Source organism: Hoplias malabaricus, chromosome 17 (assembly GCF_029633855.1).
Source record: "Hoplias malabaricus isolate fHopMal1 chromosome 17, fHopMal1.hap1, whole genome shotgun sequence".
NCBI classification, from domain to species: domain Eukaryota; kingdom Metazoa; phylum Chordata; class Actinopteri; order Characiformes; family Erythrinidae; genus Hoplias; species Hoplias malabaricus.
Window position 1 is genome coordinate 9178900 of NC_089816.1, and position 24147 is coordinate 9203046.

Sequence of the window (24147 nt, forward strand, 5' to 3'; positions counted from 1 at the left end):
TGATATTTAATTTTTCGGAATCATTTCAACAGAGCAACTGTCCTTTTGATGATGAATGGACCAATAGAACTGCTCTAAAATTACTCTGAAGTAAATATGCTTCCCGTATATAGGGCGCTATATAAAAAAGCTGGTCTGAACACAGCTCCAATTCTTTTACATCTGGAAGAAACAAACATAAAAAACCGTGCTCTCTCTCTCTGTGCTCATATGCTTAATCAAGATTAAATGAGATGAGTTTGTTGTGCAGCAACTGTTCGATCAAAAGCGTCTTAACACCATACGCCACAAGATATAGAGAAAAACATATGGCTTGCTTGAATTCATGGATTATGCAGCGTGTGGAGTGGGTTTTTCAGTGGCACTCTAATCCAGCTGGGCAGGAGCTGCTGGAGTGAGTGGGAGTGTACTTTTTTTTTCTTGCTCAGCTGAGGAAAACGGCAGAGCCATCGGGTGTCAGCCATGTTTTGGGAGCAGCTCTGGTGAAATAGCTTCACCCTTCATCCACCCATCCACCTCCTCCTCCTTCTGTACCTGCTCTCTCTGGCCCTGTGCTGTGCCCTCTGTAGAGAACCTGCCGCTCGCACAGTGGGGATCTAACAGGCTTTAAGATCCCTCCGCTGAGAGTTTGAAAAGTAAACATACCGAAGGTGCGGCGAGGTTAGGTGCGCATATTTATTTAAAGACGCGGCGCTGTTTGGTTTGGTGCCTGCTGTGATAATCATAAATGAGTCAAGAGGAGAGTATGTTCACTCTAAAATATGGAAATGCCCCCACTGCTGATGTCTCCATTGTGTGAGTCTGAGACTGCTGAGCATTTAGGTGTCATGGCTAATTAAAGTTTGACAAGCGTTTTGTCATGTTCCAGAAACCTACCCTGTCCCCTAGGATGGGAAAATGAAAGGATGGTGTCTCCTTCTTTCAATACTATTAAAGATGCGTTATTCTCTGCTCAGGCATATATTGTTATGGCACACTGTCTTTGAAGAGAGAGCGTGAATGCTGTGTAGATGTGCTCACAGGTGCTATGTATTGGTGTCGGCTATTTGTTTAATGCTTCTCTGAATTTCTAAGAACACTGAGAGCAACAGAACCTACATATTGTATGAATGACCATGCCCTTATCGAGAGCAGATGTGTATACAGTACCATCAAAACCAGCTGTTCAGTACAAGATTTTCATGCTATAAGATGCATGGTATTAAGCATAAACATAGAATGTTAAAAAAAATCTGAAACTCTATTAATTCCGTTCAAAATGCAGAGGAAATGGGACTCCTAAAAACTGAGCCTTCAAGAGCTGGAAGATCAACAAAATTGACAGCATCGGATAAACAACACTTAAAGCTTTCATCTTTGAGAAGGCAGTCATAAACCAAGCAAACATTATTCTTGAAAATATTAGCTAAATATTGCTTAGATTATGAGTAGGAGAAAATGCAACCTATTAATCGGAAACAAGTCGTGCAAATAAAACCAAATCTGTAATAGAGGCTGAGGGTAGACTGAGAAATACTAACAAAAGCTCATTTTATATTCAGCTGTTAGGTCTTAATGGCTGTTTAACTGCTTTTTAAGTAAATGGAGGTCTGATCTGCGACTTGTACAGTACTGTATCTGTGAGTCCCAGTACATGATGTTCATCAGTATTCCTCCCTGTTCTTTTATCATTCTCAGAGGACATGGCTCAGGGGGTCAGGGTGTATGCTAGGGCTGATGAACCCCAGCGCCAGGTGAGATCATGAGAAGAACACACACACACACACACAATTACACGCTGGCAGCTGGCTCTTAACAGCCACAGTGGGAGCCTCCCTCAGTTGCGGCTGGAAACACCTGACCTCTCGCCTGCCTCCACCTCCACAGCAGCACGGCCAATTAGACTCAAACCCCCCACCCTCTCCACAATTCCATCAGCCCGGAGCTGGAGCAGCATCCTAGCTGCCACCAGCCTCTGTGCAGAGCGGATGGTGATAAATGAACTGGGCTTTAGGCTCTCGCTGCATATGCTGAACAAGAACCGTTGGATGAATGGACTGAAACATTTGTGCTGTTGTGCGAAAGGGTTGTTTCACAACATGAGTTAATTTTTTCCAACTTGGCACCTTTTGAAAGCACGACAGGAATGGCCGTTCTTTTAAAAGAGCTCGGCATTTTCCGATCCAAGCGCAAACCAGATCTGTATTGTGCGACACATTTCCCTTAGATAAGAACCCAAGTGCATTTATAATAGGAAACATTGCCCAAACACTGATAAATTATTTTAAGGACTTTCAAAGGACAGTACAAAGATTCCCAGAACGCCCACTATCACCCACTGGAAAAGGTGAGCTGGGCATTTGCGTCTCCATGGATACAAATCTGAATGTCACTAAACAGTGAAGCGGCCGAGAGACCATTTCCTGTTGTGGAGAGTGTGTTCGAGGCAGTAGGGCCAGCGGATGACACAGCTGAGTCTTAGCATGCCCAGGGTGAATGGCCCTGTGAGAGTCAACTGTCTGTGTGCCCTATCACACCTCACTTCCAGCTGGAATATCCCAGCAGCTATCAAGGTACGAGAGGCACTAACAGAAATATCAGCTTCAGAACCGAACTGATCCTACTGTGCATGCTCCCGACAGGTAGTGGTCATATGTGTATTGGTAGACACAGTGCTTGTCTGTGCATGCAGCAGAATGCAGATCAACACTGGAAGAAAATCCAATTAAGCCTTATTTTTTCAGGAAATGCTTAGCGATGTGACATGTGCAAATGGCATGCTCTCTACTGGAGTATAGCCCCAGGATGGGAAACAGAGCGAAAGCATTGTGGGGACAAATTACAGCACTCAGTCTAGTCCTGAGCATGAGTGCATTGGAATGGAAGTACAGCAGTGTCACACTGATGAGTGATTTCATAACTTCATTATCTAATTGCGCTTTCCCATTGCATGGTGCCTACTCGATGCTGCTCGGCACGCTTCAACATGCTTTTCAGCCCTGGTCCCTAGTAACTTTTCTATTACCACAACCCCCGTGAAATATAGCTGGTGATGTTGCAAAACACAGTTTCTAACCAGAACCGCGGGCTTAGAAAACCACAACAAAGGTGGTAATAACAGTAAGCTCTTTACTCTTTGTGTATTCCTTTTTTTGGGGTGGGTATGGGGGTGAACTAAACACACCACTTTTTCAGAAAAATCAGCAGAGTTTTTCAAAACTTGTTGCATGTTGCTAAATTTTTTTCGGCAACCAATCCAAGGAACACTTGAACCTCTTCAAAAGATCACTGCATAATTTTATGAGCTGCCTTTGTGAGTCGGATCAAAACAAATGTCACCTCTTCTGTAACTTGGAAATGTTACAGATTGCTAGTCTGTGCTGGATGTCTGCTTTTCATGGTGACTGACAAGTTTCTCTGGCCAATCAGCACTCTGCATTGTTTACACCTCAAGTTTAGTGACTACTCGGCTTACCTGGAACAATTCGCGAGCAGGGGCTAAAAAAGTACCAAGTACCAGATTTGTCTAGTCGACAATCAATCAATCAATCAATCAACCAATCAATCAATCAATCAATAAAAAAACCCCAGCTGAGCCAGCTGAGCACCAACAGTCCTGCTTTTGTTCACCAAGTGGCTCCTCTCAGGGAGGACATTAGGGTGAATCAGGAATGAATAGTGAACCAAGTCCTGAGAAGCTCCATATGTTGTTGCTAAAACAATAAACACTTGAAGCACTCGCAGAGAGTCTCTATCTCAGCAGAGTGAACAAACCGGAGCTCTTGCGGCACCACTAGAACACCATGGCAGTGGGGTGAAAAAACAGGCGGCGCACAAGAGCTGGACTCAGCAAGACCTATTCCTGAGCTCTATTGTGTTTGTGTTCCTGAAATTAATTATCAGCTTGTAGAGAGGAAACTCATTCATAATGCATGACACTTCCCCGCTGCTCCACGCACAGGCCAGGACTGACTAACGCTTTCAGGCAGAGGGGCATATGATCCATACGATCTTTATTTATTAACCTACATTACAATTACAACACTATGCTAAAATTACCTGCACTGCAGCACTCATTATCAAGATTCGGTAAACAATCAGAGGCACAGACAGTTTGCTGCTTCATTGATTTAAAGCCGAGTTGGAGAAGCTAATCAATATTTCGTATTTTCACTACGGACACTAAGACCATGAAATGTCAGGATTAAAAGCTCGTAAATACTGTGAGATGTTGTACTAACCGTTGTTCAGCTACAGCCTACTCCTCACACAACCAGTCCAGGCCAGAAAGTTGCCCATATACAGTACAATGCAAATGTCTTAGGTTTATTATTATAACTTTAAAATAATTTATCTTCTCAGTAAGTGTGGTGCTTTTATAAAATGATATATATATATATATATATATATATATATATTTATTTTTTTGTAGATGTGCTGTGACTGAACTTGAAGAACAAAATTTGTTTCCAGATGTTCTCCTTGATCATATGAATATGTTAAATCAACAGCAGACTAGATTTTTCACAATGAAGTATTTATTAACCATTAAAGTTAAATCATATTTAATGATGACTTTAATACTGAACTGAAACAAGGAGAGATTTGGAAACACTTACTGCTCAAATACATAGCTCTTTAAATCTCATTTCGTCAGGTGCCTAAAGTTTTGCACATGTATTGTAACACTGCACATAATCAGGCTGCTACTGTATGTTTTCAGGCATGATGCAACATACATAACACATCTAAGGGTAAATAACATCTGCGGTTTAGACCAAACATAAGCAGCTACAGTCAACACACACATATGGGTTAACTCTACCAGAAATCTCTTTCAAACTGAGGCTCACTATCGGGCAAACCTGAGATCTCTATCTGGCAGGCAGAAAGAGAGCTTCCCAGATTGTGACTAAGGCACTGTGTGGTATGCTGGCCTAGTAATTTGGGACAAGATGTAACAGAACTGCTCATACACGGCTGACAAGAAGAAAGTGTTCTATAAGAAATCTGTGGCACCTTTCTTGGGGGAGATGGTGATGTGGAAACAAACGGCATCAGTTTTAGTTACATTTTATTCGTGAGAGGTTGTTTTGTCTCCATGCAACAAAACAAGACATCTTGATGATTCAAAATCTTGAAATGGAGCCATGGCATGCAAAGAAGATGAGTAACAGCATCATATCATTCTGCTATCACATGATAAATTTTACTGCGGACGCTTAGTGCAAGTTCTTTTCCTAAGAATGTCACATTTAACACTCAATTTGGCACCACACGGCCTTTGTGGACAATCATTTGTATGAAATCCCCATCTTCTTGTCTATAATAGCCACACTTTCTCATAACAGAGCAAGTGCTGCATATTGGGTCACATTATTTCAGGAGACACTTTGTTCTGCTTGAGTTGCACTTGAAAACACACGCTACCACACAAATGAATCAATTAAGACAGAACCTCTCCTCTCAGCTGCTCTGAATCATTTTCAAGCCTCACTGACTTTTTTTTTTTTTCGAATAAACAGTCGTAATGGCTGAAAATGACAACAATGGTGTCCGACTGGGTGCCCTTTGGCTACAATGGTCCACCGTTTCTCTGTTCATGTGGCAGGGATCACAACAATGACAGACAGAGCCAGAGAAGGGCATGGTCCCGTCTCCTCTAGCTTTCTGTCATGCTGTACCTAATCACGTCATTATTTGGAGGAAAGAGCTGGCTTTTGCTCATGTGTCAGTCATCCGGGGGCTCTTGTCGTATAGTAACATAAGCCAAAAACAGCATAAAAACAGCTAGCTCCCAAATGTTGCTCACACATTTTTCCTCTGATTTGCTTCGCTGTGCTGGACGCTAGGGAAGAATAATGAAACAGTACGTCTAACACATCTTCCTGCAGCTGGTAGCGATCGGAGTGCATGGCTGAATTGAAAATAAATATGCAGGGACATGAAGGGACCGCGGTGGCAGGGGTAAATTGCTTGGCCATTGTGGTCATGCCTCTGTAAAATAGCTTTCCAGGTTTTCAGCCATAAATATTAAAAGGATTAGAGCTGTTACTTATGTTAGCGGACACGTTTTATGGATTTGACCGAGAACCAAATCAGATCAATCTCAGCAACACTCTGTTGAAAATGACAGCTGCTAAATGACATTTTGTGACCTTCATTGCAGTGCTGATGGGGTACTCCAACCAGCAAACAAATCTCCAAATCACAGCATAAAGACTTGACACTTGGCAGCATAATATGGCAATAAATCTCCAAAGTGTTTATAATTTTGTAATAAAGCAACTGGAGTTGCGAGAATGTGTGTGTATAACCAAGTCTTTCAGATCAGAACTTGAGGCGATGACAGTTAACTTACAGATGTCAAAGCCTTCACAGCATCAAAACACAACCAAGAAATCCAGCACTAGTAAACGTTGCATCATTTTTACATCACACATCTTTTCATGTCAAACCAAAAGATAAACGAGAAGAAAGCAGCACACTTTTCTGCCTGTTTGAGGGCCACTGAGTGACTCAGGTGTGAAACCTGTGTTCTGGTTACAAATTAACCACATGGACAAACACTACAAATCCAAGGGAGCCTAGCATTCATTTTCACAAAGTCATCAGTTTGACAAAGCGTGACAAAACACGGCTAGATCAGATGACAGCTGAATTCATGACTCTGTTTCCATCATTGGGCTTCATGCAGCTGTCTGTTAAAGGATAGGGATCTGTTAAAGGATAGAGGAATTAGGTCCAGAGCTGGGGAAATGCAGAATGAAAAGTTATTAGGATCTAAACTCGGGGTCAAATCTGATGCTGAACTTGAACACAGCTTTCTAAGTGTCAGAGACACCCAGCGGCAATGAAAAAAACACATCCCCTATGAATTAGCCCATGTCATGCGGTTTTTCTTTATAAAAAACAGACTTAGCTCATGATTGAGTAAATGTGGCGGCTACTGTAATGATGCTACTGGAAATCTATCTTCTTCACATTTTCTATCATTTACTGAGACATTAGACGTTTCTCTGAAATACACCAACATTTCATCTCACCAGAGCCTAAATATAACTAATTAATACATGTTTCTCATGAATTCCTACAAAATACTAAACGTTTTAAACATCTCACTGCGTGGATAAGCAGATTATTCTGAGGTAAAACATGTCAGCTTCAGAATAACGGTTAAATTACAGCGAGCCTATTTTATAACAGCCGAAAACACATGTAACGTCAGTCTATTAAAAGTTTTAGCTTCCAAATTTACCTCGTAATGTCATACTTTTTATCAGGTTACACATTTTTTTTACCCAAAATACAGATTTCGCGCGAAATAAAGCGTTAAACACAGCCGTGCTTGCCGAAGCAGTAACGTTAGTTTATGTCTCCCATTTAAGCGCTTAACTAGTGAGAGCAGAGCAGAAGCGTCTGGGGAAAGATATAGAGATTCATACCAGCTTTATATGGCGAACATTCTTTTCCTCTGTCATCTTGAAAGAAGCAAGCGAACCCAGTGGAGAAATGGCAAAAATGAAGACAGGGCTCTGGGCTGCTTTGTCTAGCCGTCGGGCTTTCGGGAAGCACAATCCTCCGCCACGTACAGAGACTCAATAATGTAACTTTAGAGAAGCAAGCGAGAGCCGTTGGGGTTTTTCTCCACCTCTGTTCCGACTAGTCCCGCCTCCTCCACGCTGTTATTGGCCAAATTGATCCAACCACTTGCACCAGGATTGGTTTTTATAGGTAGTCCTCTAAAACAGAGGCGGGGCTTGCCGGAAAACAGGCGTAGAAAAAATATAACAACGCCAGACAATCACAGGAAAAAGACTCCTCCTACCTATACAATGCTAAAAACACCAGGGTGAGTAACACAGATTCCTCAAGCCTGCCCGTGACGAGAGGGAGGTGAAAAAGGCTATAACCGCCTTCCCATCTTTATAAATAACGAGATCAGGGAGTTGACAGGGTCATTACTGACCACAGCAGAGCCCTCCCCCTTTATAAGAGCAGCAATATGCAGGATAATAGAAACGCAATTTATAGCTGGAACCTGAAACGAGGAGCCATTTGTCATCACGCCCCATTTCATTTCTTTCACATTCATCAGAGGTCCACGTGATTACGTAACTAACGAGATTTATAACCTACAATGTCTGCAGAAGAAAAAAAAAAACATTACATTTCACCCCACCTATAACACGCAGTGGCTGGATTATCCAAAGAACGTGTAAATGTGCATTAATCATATCAAATCAACTAGTTTTAAAGCTATTCCACTTAAAGGGGAACTTTTGTCATGTTTCAAACCAAACTATTCAGAGTAATTTGATCCATGGTGCAGTGTGAATAGCTTAGCAGCTCATTTACAGTCAAAAACAGACAGCAAACTATATAACTGCAACTTAATATAACTGCAAATCAGTTAAAACCCATATATGTTTGTAAAGGCATGCTACTGTGCCTTATAAACAACTTAATGTTGCAGAAAAAAAAACCTCAGGAATTCCCTATCCACATCTAAGCCCATCTTCTGTTCACAAACAGGCACTATGGAATTCCGTGATACTGAATATTGTCACCCTTAAAGCCACAGAAACATCATTATTTAATGTTGTCACACCTAGTTACCATCTGTCAACTTGCCAGGTCAACAATATTTAGCTGAGGCCATCTAGAGGCATGTTATCGTTCTCATATCTTTGAGCTATTGTTTCCATTTAATGTCTATTCCCTCTTCCGTTCCCATCATAGGTTTAAAGCTGGGCTGTGGACAAGAATAGCCTCTGCTATAAAATGAAGTTCATTTTTAATGTTTATGTTCCCAAACAGTGCAAAAAAGGCCCTCCTGCTGGGGAGCTCCCTCAGAAGCGTATTCAGGATAAGGTCATTGTGTGCGTGTGCTGTTCTCCCAGGCATGACACGGCTCTGTCTGACTCAAGGCCACAACATAATGCCCACACTCAAACACACTGCAGTCACAACAAGGCTCTGACTGTGACAAATGCTGCTGGTTCTGATACAAAGCAGAGCATACGGCAAGAAACCATGCAACACTCTTACCACTGCTGTCTCAAGCTTTTGCGATCAGTCCAGCGCTCTGAGCTCAGGGGCCTTCACCCTCTCAGAATTACAACTGACCCCTGTGGCAGGGACATTTATCAAAGTCAAAGAGTATTACAACCCATGTCAGTGGATAGCGAAGATGGAAGTTTGCCCTTGCTGCCTTGGATATGAGTCCTTTAGTTTATATGAACTATGCTCTTCAAAATAAATGGGTCTGAAATGGGTTTGTAGAGCAATGACATAAAAGAACCTCTTTTAGTTCCATGAACAACCCTTCAGTTGATGGTCCTTTAACCTCTACACAGATCTTCCAGTGGTTTCCGGCTATCATTCCTTAAGAAAAAAAAAAAAAAACAGCATGGTTGCACTTGTAATTACTGGCTATTCATTTATAGGATGCAATAAGCCTTGGGAGAGGTTACAAATTCAGTTGAAACCACTCATTAGAAGGGATCTATAGGGAAATAAAAGCAGTATTTATATTTTTATGTTTCAACTGCACCATTTTAATGCTTCATATTATACAATGAAATTACAACCAATGAAAGCATCTATTACCATCCACTAATGTTTCCTCAGAGTGCTTCTTTTTATATTTTCAGGTCCCACTAACCAGTCCATATGTTTGCTCTATTTTAAGTCTGAACACACCTGAACCAAGAACAGGTAAGTACCTTATACCAAGTAAATATATCTTTGGAGATGGGCAGGACAAGCAGAGCATTGGTTTGAGGACCATTTCTCTAAAGAAGCTTCCAGCGAGTGGTTCTTTAATAAACTCAGTCTAAACTTTACAAAAGAAGGATGTTTCTAGGGAACCAAACCTGATTCTTCTTTGGCTTACTCCAAAGAACTGCTTCTGACACCCATCTTTTCAAGAGTATAAAGCCATAAAGTGCTTCAACAAGCTTGGAAATGCTCTCAAAGGCGACCTGGTGTTTGTGGTCATGTAGCTGAGTAATTAAGGGTGTGTTATGTTCATGCCATGAGACACGCCCCTTACAGGAGGGAAACCTGCCAAACCCGCCAGACCTACATCTTTCAGAATGGACACGACAATTCCAATTACGGAGCATGAAAGGCATGAAAGCCGGTGACTGAAGCCAGCTGACGAAACGGAAAGACACCATCAATGAGAGCTGCATTGAAAAGTCTTCAAAGCTGAAAGCGCTCCTGGGTCTGGTATAGGCAGAGAATACGTGTTTACAATATGGAATAGCAGGGGAACCGAGTTGTGTTTTTTTCCTTTGAGCAAGGCGTTAGTGGAGCGGCTAAAGTTCTAGGCCGTCACCATTTATCGTTCTATGATGAATTCATTCATTCCACTCAAACAGCTCCATCCTGTGTTCCTCCCCAATGTGATAATAATGCAGACGTTCTCTCTTTTATTTCAGCAGGCTGACATATCTTTGGGCGCTGATTAACAGTTTCATGAGCAAATGGGCCGAGTGACAGAATGGGGGTAAAATTCCTGTTGACAGGGAGCACAATGGCCACGGGAGAGGCTGTGTACTCCTTCTGAAGAAGGAAAGCAAGAGGAAGACCTGACGCTCATGATGCTTACATAACCAATCATCATCGACATATCAGCACGAAGATCTAAGGAGGAAGAGCATCACTGTCCCACACCAACCCCCCCCCCCCACCCCAATCTCCCCACCACCAAACATGTCTGATGAGTGCGTGTGATGGGTGGCATGAGAACTGCTTCAGTATAGCCTAATGCATGGGAAAAGCAGCACAAATATCAGATCAGCGTTCAGCTCGGGGGCATTAATGGAGCTGACTCCATAGACGAAAGTATGGGAGATGGGTTGAAATTCACAGACTGAGCAGACATTATGATGTCTGAATCTACATGACTCATGGAGTATGATGTATCTTACCTAACGTTTTGACACAGAATATTCAGAGACTTTGTTAAAGTTGCCTTAAACTCTTTCAGGGCCTCTGTTATAGTCTTGTCCTCGGCTAATGTGAATGCTCAGTGTTTTTAATGCTGTTGTGTTTATTTTGTTTATATGTAAAAAAAAAAAAAAAAAGAAAACGATCTGACAAAAGTACAGATTTGAACATTCTCATTTTGGCCAGCACAAACTACCATTTTGGATGTAAATGAGCTTCTTTAAGGAGATCTAAATTCATTTTGAATGCAGAAACAATATCACACTGCATCCAACAATCAAGGGAGAATTGTGCTTCATTTCCCCATTCATTTACACTTGCCGTTTTGGAGAGGCACACACTATAAACAAGTTTTGATATGTCATGATGGAGCTGAAGCTATATAAATGTGTACAGACATAGCTGGGATGTGTGTACTTCAGTCTTGAGCAGAATTTGGAGACACTAGAACCACATATGACAAAATGGAAGACCAAGCAATACAATATACCATACATGTATCATAAATACTATGCATATGTATTTATTTACTGGCATCTGAAACACATCTTGCTCTGTTTGTATATGGCTTTTACATGCCATAATTCCCACAGTGCAACAGATTGCATTAAAAAAATTTTTTCTCATTACGTTGAATCACTATGTATTTTGCACCATTTTCGGAACAAACAATCTCTGCTCTGTATTTGCGGGAAACAGAGGGGTGCAGATCCTGAGACACCGAAGACAGATGGACTGCAGAACACTGCCCATTCTACAAAACCTCCACTCACTTTCATCCCAGAATGTAGGCTAAGCACAACAGGTGCGCTCGACCAGGGATTTAACTTCACTTCTCGTCAAGAGCGTCTGCTCTCATTTCAAAACAAGATCAATAGCTCCACACTCGCCGCAGCTCCATCCACAAATCCGCCGGTAAACACTGAATCATCACAGAGGTGGGAGAGCGCTTATTTCATTTTGATCTCTAGTTAAGACGGCGCTCACAGCGTGTGTCGCCGGGTTATCAAGGAGTGGGCAATATTTTAAGAGGTCCGCAGACGAAAGACCTAATCAAAACAAATGTAACTGGGTGGATTTCAGCAGGGTGGAATATTTAGCTAAAGGTGTAATGGAGTAATATTTTGGAGCACTGTGTCAGCTCAGCAATCCCACATCAGAGAAGGAGCCAATCAGGTACTCACAAGAAAGTGAAAACAAAGCACTGATCAAATGATAGGAATATTTTAGTAGAAATAACATAAAATCCCTTGTTGTTTCTATAAAATAGCAAAGCAAAAGTTGGTCAGACAAAACAAAAAGCCAAGCGGTAAGCATCGTCTAATTGAATTTCCAATCATACCTCTGCTGGTGAGGTGGATAATGAATCACTCGTCCTGGTGAGCAGAGAGCATGTAATGATCTGCGCTGCACTCGTCTTGGGTAATTCATTCACTCGCACTGCAACAGCCCACACGCACAGGGCCCTAAAATCTGAGACAAACGAGGAGGAGGCCTTAATTAAAACGGTTAATGGCACAATCGCTTTTCTTTTAAAAGCAATTTACACAACAGCACATCGAGATGGATAGAAGTGGGGGGTAACGAGTCAAGAAAGTAATGACTACTAAATAAAATAATTACAAAAACGAGGCTGGTGCTTAAAAATATCCACAGTCATTAGCGATCACCGAGCTGACAAATTGTCGCAGAAGCTCGGCAGGTCTCCACATTGTTTGTAAAATGTCCTTTGAAGGTTTAGAAGAACTTCCAGTGAACAAAAGCTTCCCTCTGCGGCTGAAACCTGCTGCGACCTGACGTCTGAATGTGCTGTGCTTGAGTGGCTAGCGCTGCATGTGGGCCTGGGCTAAATGTCTGTTGTAAGCTGTCAGAAGGGATACGATCACCCAGCACTTTTAATGGAGCAACAAGTCCAGCTCAAAGCAATCTCGCTGGTGGGCCTCGTGAGACACCGATGATTGCTCCAGGTAGAGGTTTTTGGTTTTTCAGCCAGATGGAAAAGTCCATCTGGCTGATTACATGTGCAGAGTAGCCACACAGCTAGCAGCAGGAATTAAAACATTAATGACGGCAATTAAATATGCTAGCGTTCTGACCACTGCTGTGGACTGCTTCCCACATTCCCTCATTCTCAGAACCAGGTGAGCGCAGAGGCTGTAAAAGCTCCCTGCTAACATCCAGGAGCTAATACGCTGTTCTGTAATCTTCACAGCTGCATGCAACAGTGTGACTCTTTGTGTGACTGGATTCATGTGAACAGTTTGGTGCTGTAGTTATCAAAGGTGATTTGAAACGTATGATATAATTTTGTATTAATTATATCTGACTGATGGATCTTAGGAACTAACAAGCACATTCTGAAGGAGTTATTTTATTTTACATTGAATTTGTAGCCATTTTTATTAAAGTAATGAAAGCAATTCACAGTGTTTTTGTCATTGGTTGATGGTGATGGTGAAAATACAGTTGTGCAGACTCCAACCTGCAATATATATATTTGTTTTATGTATGTAACATAAATCTACATATTTTAAATAGATGGTTCTACAAGGGGTTTTTATTAAAGGACATTTTCTATGTAGAAGCCTGAACAACTGAAGAACATTTTGCATGAGTAAAGGGTTCTTTGCATCGTAAATGGGTTCTTCAGATTGCTGGAGAATGTTCTAAAGGTGGTTTTATAGAGCACCCTTTAGAAAAGTGTTCTATTTGACAACAAAATCAGGACTTCTATTGTAACAAGCTTGGCATCGAAGAAATAGAAGAACCCTTTTTTGATATCATACAGAACCCTTTTCTATAAGGTGCTACATAGAACCAACTATAGCACATTTTCCATCAATCTCAAGAACTCCTTCATGATGCAAAGAACTCTTTAATCACGCAAAACGGTTCTTCAAGTGTTCAGGGTTCTACATAGAACCGATTATTTTAATAAAGTACCCTTGATCATGAATGATCATTTTTAAGAATGTATCTTTATGTAATTGAACAATGTAATAATTGTGCAATAACAATGTTATACAATGTTACAGTGACGTAAAGCAACACAATCCTCTAGACTCAATTAACCTTATTCCAAGCTCAAACAACTAATCATTGCCCAGGATCAAGCCATTTGTTTTAAAGGCATTAACAGCAAATGATTTGATGTAACTGGCTCTTAATGCTGTTATTGATTGTGAGTGACGCCTTCTTCATTTGTAGATCTGCCTCTATTAGCGGGAGTGCCTCAAGTGAGAATGTATGTCTTTAAAGCAGCTAAAGGGAACACTGTAAATGCTCTGGAGTGACAAATAGTAGTGTGGCCTCTGTCACTTAGGCTTGAGGGAGTCGATAGAGACCTCATATTTTAAGCACCTCTAATTTCATTCACGAACAAGGCAGGCAGCAGCGTGGGTCATTTGAAAGCACCAGGCACTACTGCCATGCTGTCAATAAAAAAAGCCACAGCACAGATCCAGTGAGAGTGGATGCAGATGAGGCATGTGAAATGAATTCTCAAGAGTACACCGTTTAAAGGACGAGTAATTAGCAGAGCTACTCTGAGAGCTTTGGTATAGGCCGAGGACAGTCCTTGCCCTATCACTGACCCTCTAAAGCACGTGTGATGTACTTAACATGCTGCAAGAACAGTGGAAACCACAAAAGCACATGCAAACTTCAAACGAGTGAGTGCAAGATGATCCCATGAGAATGAATAAAGAATCAGAATCATTTTATAAGTATGCTATGCATATCAGCATTATGTCTTAGTGCAGACGTGTGATATGTTAATGAAAAACAAGACAAGACAAGTGTGAAAAAGACAATTCACTAACAATAATAATCAAAAAAGCAAAGGAGCCAAAACAGATGAATAAATGAGTGATATATGCAAATGCATGTGAAATAAGGTAAAGTCAGCATATTATGTTATATTCATTCATTCATTTTCTGTAACCGCTTATCCAGTTCAGGGTCGCGGTGGGTCTGGAGCCTACCCGGAATCATTGGCGGGAGGGGGCGCCAGTCCTTCACAGCGCGACACAAATGCTCACACATTCACTCACACCTATGGACACTTTTGAGTAGTCAATCCACCTACAAAGGTGTGTATTTGGACTGTGGGAGGAAACCGGAGCACCCGGCGGAAACCCACGCGGACACTGGGAAAACACACCAACTCCTCACAGATCAGTCACCCAGTACAGAACTTGAACCCACAACCTCTGGGTGCCCGTAGCTGTGTGACTGCGACACTGCCTGCTGCGCCACTGTGCTGCCCTATATTATGTTACATACCTTATTTAATAACATTCGTGTCAAATGCAAATTTGCCTTAACAGCCTGGTCTCAAGGCAAATTTGTACATATTTTACTAAAAGATCATTCTCAGGATTCATAAAACATAATTTTCATAAAATGCCTACAATTTATGTTTGTGGAAGTTGACAATAATTTCTGACAACTCAGGTTCCATGCTAAACATGACCCTAACCCTAAACCAAACCCTAAACTCCACACATTGGCAGTATTTTATACTTGTGTAACATTATAACTAACAGAAAACTCTTTAGTGAAACAGTGCCACCAGTGGTTGGGAGCTTGATTAGTGAATGTAAAATATCTATGAATCATGATGAAGCAAAACATACAAATATTACAAATTCCTGGGAGACTCCTTTAATAAAACATGTACTAATTTTTGGAGATTTTGTTGGCTTTTCTGTTGAAACTGTGGACCACATACAGAGGGGTTTGCAGCTCCATGTAGATGAAATCTTACAGGATTATACTGAAGTAAGTTGGTAATTGGTTATTGCTAAATGAGCCATATGTGCCCAGAGTGTTTAATCCAGTGCTTAGGTGGAGGAATGGGAGGAAAAGGCCTTTTACTTAATGGGGAGAGTGCTGTGGCCAGATATGAATCAGAAACTGCAAACATGTTCCAGTCTAATCTCATTACCTTGTCTCCTGCCAGGTTTGAGACAGAAAGATGAGGCATGAACAGACACGTGATAAACATGAACGCAAATATGGCTGAGCAGCAAATGAGCGCAAGAAAAAAAAACGGCAGCAGAATGCAGAGCTTATCTCTGCAATCTTGGTCTGATTGTTTATGCAGCCAAACAGTTCCATGCAGCCCCTAAACAATAGTGACTGCTCATGTGACACATGTACAAAATGCTCTGGCAGAAAACAACAACAACAACAATGACCAAAAAAACAAAAAAAAAAACAAGCAAGGACAATGAGAAATCCAGCTACCAGCTTAAGCATCTGGCAACAGGGCTTTAACATATCCACAGGCTTTCCTGGATATGTTTAAATATGTAACAATTTACTTAACTCCTTCAATTCCACACTCAGGAAATATCTCTGTGTTTTATCACTGGGGTGGCACACTATGTTTAGTAATGAATAACTGATCACATTCAACTGAAGTGAATGCATTCATGCCATGCACTATTTCTTGACATTGCTTTTGCATTGATAAAAAAAAAAAAAGTTTCTACTCTTACTGTAGTTGAAGGATTTCATTTAAAAAATTTACAGTGAATGAATCAATACCCACTACAAGATTAATACGCAAATACGTATTTCTAAAAGGAACAGAAATTTCAGACCCACACACCCGTGTTGTGTAAAGGACTCATACAATGAATATATAATCACATGACCCCCATTAGTGACCAGTTCCATAAGGAGTTGGAATCAAAGAGGCCAAGGCTTTACACAGAGCCAGCTGCTTTTCCATTAACCCCTGAGAGAGCATGTGGTTTCACATTAAAACTAAGTTCTAATTCATGTTTGTTTACAAAGCTGGCAATCTGTACTCATTACTGCTCACAGCACACTGCAGGCCTCTCTTAAATCCTGTAGTTATATAACTCGCACGCCTCACAAAACCAGCCCTATGAGACGTTCAACTACTCCGTTCCCAGCACACTCCTTCACATTGCAGCCCTCTGTGAGCGTGTGTGTGTGTTTGTGTGCTGGATACAGGAATTGTTGCCCTGGAAGCAAATGAAGTCCAGTGCATACTTTCACTGTGTACGTCACTGCATATGAATAAAAAAACCCAGCCTGGGTCAACTCTGTCCACCCTTTCTCATCCTGACATGAGAAGCAATAATTATGATAGTGTTGTTTGTCTGTTCTAGCTGCATCCAACAACTGCAGGCATTTGTATTCCCTGAGGGCTTGGAAAACGTGTACAGTGTGTATCATAAACACACACACTCAAGATGAGAGTAGTAAACATAAGGGAGTGTGCTAGTCATACACCATGATGATTCATAAGGAGCAACGGCAACAATCATCTGCAATAGACTATCTTTGGAAAACCTGCTCTGACACTTGTAACATGTAGATGTGCTTTAAAAAAGTATCACTATTGATGATATATATTTATACACATTACAACCTGTCGAGAACCCTTCACTCACTAGAGATTTACTGTCCCGCAGATAAAAACATGTTAAATACAGATTTAAAACATACTTGTTTGGATTAGCTTAATGTAAGAGTTGTTAATTGTGCTGTTTTCTTAATCTACTGAAAGGTGTACATATATATATATTCACTTTAAGATTTTATTTACTAAAATAACAAATGCTGTGTAAATGAAGATGTATCTTTATTATCATTCATTCATTCTTCTGTAATCGCTTCATGCTGATCAGGGTTGACGTTTGTTCATAGACTACTCATGATTATTGGGCACAAGAGAGGAACACACCCTGGACAATGTACCATCACAGGGCATCACACACTCATCCAGTCACTCACACTCAAAGCTGTACATGATTACACACTGAAAATCCACCAACATATGTTTTTGGATTATGGGATATTGGCCATCTGGAGAAAACCCACACAATAGAAACCCAGGACCCCGAAACCCTGGAGCTGTGTGATAGCAACACTATCTGTTATTATTATTATTATTATTATTATTATTATTATTATTATTATTATTAATAGTAGTAGTAGTAGTAATACCTTGTTGCTTCACAAAAGCAGCAGACATTTCTTTTATACATGGCTTGGAGGAAAGGTAAAACCTTTTGACAACAAGGTCCTCTCACTCCTCTTTCATCCCTCCTCATTGCTCACTAGCATCTCAACACACAACCTAAAACACTATACAGGGATCCAAACAATGCCCTAGTTAGTGAACTTTCATATATTCTTTGTGCTAGTTGGTGAACTTTCATTCATCATTCACTTCCAGAATGAAAAATAGCCAGTGAAAACCTACATGCCATGAGATACCATGATAGAGATAAAATGTTTTCACCAGACCAGACATGATAAGCCAGCGCTTTGGCAATCCTGAAGAAACCCTGGTCTTTTTCGGATCCTCTGTGGCGCTAACTCTTTCGCAGTTGTGAAATACCAGCCCCAAGATGCTAGTTCTGACCTGAGAGAGGCATGTTTTTTTTTTTTTTTGACTCATATCACTCTGAGTCACACCCAAACAAGTCCCAGACAGTGGCTCATCAGAGTTGTTTCCCCATATAGCCACCAGACACTAGACTGGAAAAGGCTTATTTAATGATTTATGCAATGACAAAATAATAAAGCACACAAGAGTAATTATTGTTAAGAGGCAAAATTTAATTACAGCCACTGGTGATCAGTGATTCAACGTGATGGAGCTTCTCCTGCTCCACTGTCTACATGTGCAGGAATTAATGCCGGCCACTGGGCATAATCAGCCAAAATGAATCAGGAGCAGATTCAAGAATAGGTCCAACACAATTCTTACATGAAAACGATTGTATAGGCCACAGTTGCTACTATTTGATGAATCCGAGTCCATTACAAAACAGCAGATTCCATCACAGTGAGCGCTACGGTGATCATACCCCATTGCATTACACCTAGTGGTTTGTTTAGCTCTCTATGAATCAGACAGGAGTTTGATTACCATCATGTGCTGGCAGTCTATGCCGATTGTCCTTGGGCAAGACTCCTAACATTATGTTTGCATACTTCTGAAACACAATGAGAGGTATTGGTTTTGATTAAAATAAATGTTCTCTCGATAAGAGCATCTGTCCAAAGCAAAGCAAGTAAATGAACATGCACAACAGACCAGTGCATAGCAGTAGTAGGTTGCTCAGTAAAGCAAAATTTAATATTTTAAAACATGCCAAAATAAATAAATAAATAAATAAACAAATACATTTTTTTAATAATGCTCATAATCCTTGAGGATAATCCTGAGGTGTAGATCCAACCACAATTGTTTTAAGACCAAATATGAATGCCACTTCAGATTTGTGATGCGTCTTGTTTCTGCAAGCCAGTGGATGTATTTTAAAAACAAACAAATAAATAAATAAATGAATAAAAAGAGTAAGAGATTGGATAGGGAAGCACCATGTGGCCACATTGAAATGAGATGGACCATTTGGAAAGCTGCCATTACAAGCAGAGGCCCAGTATTTCTGCTGTTAAGACAAAATGCAATCCTGCCATCCTGTTATGACTCAGCTACACTGCCTAGCCATCGGTATTTCTGTATTTTGTAGGAGAACAGCACGCTCATTAAAAATAAAGGCAAAATCATTTTTGCTCCCCTATGTTATCATGTTATTGGTTCCCTATGCATATTTGCTAAAGGAAGAAAGCAAAACCTACACGCCTCACACTGAAGGGGTGGGATGCTGAGAAAAAAAAAAAAAACTACTGTAACTGCTACTGCAGTTATTGAGTGGAGGAAAACAGAGCTGACCAAACAGTGGGAGAGACAAAATCAACAGAGTAAGAAAACAAGGCCAAAATAAGAGCTTCTACTGACACCATCTTATTCAACAGAGTTCCATTGAGACACACAATAACAACTCATGACTAGTGAAACATGGACAGAGAACATTCCTAAACTGCCACTGGATTGGTGTCCTCAAGAGTCTGGCTTCAGTGTCGTTAGTTAGTGAACAATCTGGTACCTGCACTGTTGTACGGACTCCGATTTTTACACAATTTACCTCCAAAATAAACCTTCACCCATTTCACATGGTGTCACCGAGCTGGAAAGGCTACAGCACATGCTTCCTCCCATGTGGGGTTTCTTTTCAAACTGCTGCCAACCCAATGTCATACTGGGGCTCAAAATACTTGGAGAACGCTAACTACATAGGTCTATTACATTAGATTCGAAGTTTGTTATGTAGATGTTACAATCACAGAAAACAAGAATACACAAAGTGTCTATGATGCCAAGCCCTTGTGAGTAAACTTTCAGAAGAAATATCACCTCGCCTGGTGCAGTTCCATGGGTAAGAATATACATATGTACATACGTGAGTAAGTGAATGTACCATGAGTTCCATGAGGTGCTTCACATCTAAGCAGATCCTATAACATATTTAAGGCACATAGTAGCACCTTAAGTTCACTGTTGAAACTGTGTATATTTACATTGTTTTAGAGCAGAAAAATGGACTTGGAGATTACCTTCTTTTCTGATAGATTAGGTGGCTTACAAGGCAGTAAATCCCTTTTTTTTAGCACCATGGCATCCCTTTTGTTAGATTGGCTGTTTTCTGTGTAAAATTAAAAGACTGTAGTATTTAGCAGTGCACTTGAGGTGTCTCTGATACGAGTTAATTCACAGTTTAAGACTCTAAAGCCTGGGCAGAATGATTTATGCTGCATCTGAGCCACTTCAAACTCTGGTACCTGAGGTGGATTTAATGTACCTTAACTGCTGTGAGAAATTAAGTGCCTTATCGGAGTGGAAGCACCACTGTTTACACCATCCACACCGACACTCAAATCATAGCAATCACCACTGCCTCACAGTCGACGTGAGTCTATTTTACCCAGCCTAGAGACATGTACGCAGCCTTCAAATGCATATGCACACAAACAGTGGCCTATATTTCATGCCGCATCAAATGCTGGTCCTGTGTTGTCTTTTCAGTCTTCATGTCTACGAGCGAGATGCTCTTTCTGACAGGGGTAGAGGGATAATGGCAGTGTGTACTATGGTCCAAAGTGGGGCTGAATGGACCCTTGTAAGTGTGTGTGTGTGAGTGTGTGTGTTCAGTGAAGCAGAACTTCCAAGAGCTCTTGAATTAATGATAATAATCATCCAGACTCAGCACTGATATGAGACCCACTACAACTGCCGCTGAAAGCAGCCAAGTGGCCACTAGTCACAGCGGTGAAATGGCACCACCGAACTGTGTTGATGCTTTTTAGACTGTGAGAATAATCGTCCCTGTCCATATGGCATTGCTTCAGTGAGAGAAAGAGAGAGAAAGAGAGAGAGAGAGAGAGAGAGAGAGAGAGAGAGAGAGAGAGATTAACTGAACATTTTACCTCAGTTACGATAAATGAACAATTTGACTCTAAATATGCGCAAGTATTAAAGCTGGGATCTTGTCAGTCTTTTTGTGAGCCATGCTCTGTTCACATTTGGTGATATAATTGTGTGGGACTAAGTTCGATCACTGTGTACATTTGACTTCTTTACATTCAGTTCACACTTCACTAAAGTCAAAACACGTTCAAACCAGAGAAACCACAGTTTTCGTTGGTACAAGTTGCTCAGTTGGCCTCTGTGTTTAGGTTCTCCACCATGTTGCTTCCATGTGGCAGACTGAATGAGGTAGAATTACATGAATACATGGGTGGGAGTGTGGTTTGAAGGGGAAAGTACTTGAACAAACAGTGGGAAACATTAATCGAATTAACAAAATTAAAAGGATAAACAGAATTAAAAGAAAAATTAGTTGAATTTATCCAAGCCCCGTGGAGGACTGGCATACCCTCCAGGGTGTATTCCTGCCTTTCGCCCAATGATTTCAGGTAGGCTCTGGACACACCGTGACCCTGAACTGGATAATCGCTTACAGATAATGAATGAATGAATTAATTAATTTATCCAAGATTATATTGACTTGATGGTGGTGTGTGTGCTGTGCTGGTACGACTGGATCAGACACTCAGTTACTGCTGTGCTAAGAATTATCCCCCAACCAAATATATCCCTCCAGCAGTGTCCTGTGCCCACTGATGAAAAACTATAGTGTGATCAACACTAACTGTGCAGCAACAGAAGAGCTACTGTCTCTCACTTTACATTTATGAAATAGACAAACAAGGAATGTGTCTAATACAGTGGCCAATGAGTGGATCTGGCCAGTGAGTGGATCTGGGGGCATTGTAGAAGGGTGATAACAAAGTATGCAGAGCAAAAGAAGGGCTACGGTTTGTAATTGTCGTGCTATAAAGTGCTTCTGAGACGGACAGTGGTGCTGAGAGAATGAAAATGACTGTAGGGATAATGTCATTTTAATGTGTATTGAAATTCTCTATTTGCTTCTACAGTTATTTTATTTTCTTTATTTATATTATTCCTTCTGAGATGAAAGTTGTAACGACAAGTGGGTTGGTAAAGCTGTTGTTAAGGGTGATAGATGCCACACCCCTGTAGTACACACACAGCTCCAGCTGCACATGCTGATTCAGTTTACTGTGGCCTAAGCAGACATGCCTTAGTCATCACGACTCAACCCAAAGTTCCAGACGTATCTCCAGCGAAAAAAATAAAATAAAAATTAATCACTTTGACACCTCTGGAGGAAAAGAAAAAGCTTGAACTCTCGTTCATGTTCATTCCTTTGACATCATCTGATGGTCTGAATGTGAAACTATTTCGCCCTGGAGTTACAACTCCACAGAGCTATGTGAAAATGATGAAATGACACTTTGGCTTAATGTCCAAAGTGTCAGAGTCCCATCCAAATCAATTCCTGTCAGCTTTCTCAACCCCCAAACCTCGTCTCTCTCTCTCTCTCTCTCTGTCTCTCTCTCTCTCTCTCTCTGTCTCTCTCTCTCTCTCTCTCTCTCTCTCTCTCTCTCTCTCTCTCTCTCTCTCTCTCTCAGGCTGCCCCTCCACTTCCTGCACAGACAGTTGACAAAAGCAGGGAGAGGGCTGGGCAGAACCCACCCCGGGCCTTACAAGCCTCTCAGTCCAAGGGCTTTGATCAAACTTAAGGCACTGTTCTCTTCCTGAATCCTTCCTTGGAGATGTCGGGGGATTTCACACACACTCACACTGGCAGGGACAGCTCCTCACAGAGCCGTGGAAACACTCTTTGAAGGTGTGCTCTCCCGCGCTGGCTTTCATCTGCTCCAGGCCGGGCAAAGACTGCGGCTTTCTGACGGCACACATCACACGAGAAGAGGAAAAGCTCTGCTCGTACCCGCAGCCGAAAGAGACCCTCCGCTTCATCTCCAGTTTGGGGGCCTCTGCTGAATAAGTGGAGGGACAGAGTGTCTGTTTTTATTGCTGCGAAGGTTCAGATCTTAATGGAGGGTATTGTGCAAAAGCTTTAAAGCCGCAGGTGAACTGATCCAGTCGGGTCCAAACATCTGAATTACAGTCACAGCAGTAGTGGCCGCGGCACAGATTCTAATGAAAGTAATTTGCTGTGAATTGAGATTACAGCAAATGTATTAAATTAATTGAATTTATTTGTTCATTCGTTCATATTCTATAACTGCGTCACCTGGATCACGAAGGTCCAGAGCCTGTGAAAAATCAATAAGCACAAGGCAGGAACACACTCTAGAAAGGGTGCCAGTCCATCACAGGGCATCACACACTCACTCAGTCTAGCAGGGGACAATTTGGCACAGACAATTGGACAGGAAGGAAGGAAGGAAGGAAATCAACGCAAACGTTGAGAGAACACACCACAGACAGGCGACTGAACTTTTAACCCCAGGATCCTGGATCTGTGGGGCAGGAAAAGGTTGTTTATTTTTTCTCCCGTCAGGAAGCTCCAAAAAGTTATTAACATATATTAAAATAAGTTTTGACAAACTTTGAACTTTTAGACCACAAAACTGTCTCATTAACACTATTTCAGCTTTCCTTTTAGAGAAAGAAGAGAAAATCTAGATCTGCACAAGTGTTTCTTCTTACCACTGTGTCTCTAACTCTGGCAGACAGCTGCATTTTATTTCTATGTCATTGGTTTAGTAAAGCCAACATTTCTAGTGCAGCGCTGTAGGTTTCCAATAAGTGCTTTCTCAAAAAACTCAATGTATATTAACGTGCCACATCAAGCACTGCCAGGATCTCCAGCCAAAAGAAGATGTGTTTCACTTGACACCAACATAACCCATTTGTGTGGATGAAAAAAAACCTCCAGGCCAAGTGTCGTTTGCTGTCATATGCTGCAAATTCAGTTGACTTTT

General features: G+C 41.3%; 1 protein-coding gene across 4 annotated transcripts in view; it reads right to left on the reverse strand.

Annotated features, from left to right (window-relative positions):
- The window catches only part of mid2 (midline 2), a 133687-nt gene that overhangs the window by 64340 nt on the left and 45200 nt on the right, over positions 1 to 24147 (reverse strand). For 2 of the 4 annotated variants that reach the window (XM_066649705.1, XM_066649702.1), the window contains exon 1: positions 7425 to 7558. The exons of 1 other annotated variant lie outside the window; for it this stretch is intronic. The gene's annotated coding sequence lies outside the window, so the exon portion shown is untranslated. Of the gene's footprint in view, positions 1 to 7424; positions 7565 to 24147 lie in introns of those variants that run through there. One more of the 4 variants, XM_066649703.1, reaches the window with a different exon arrangement.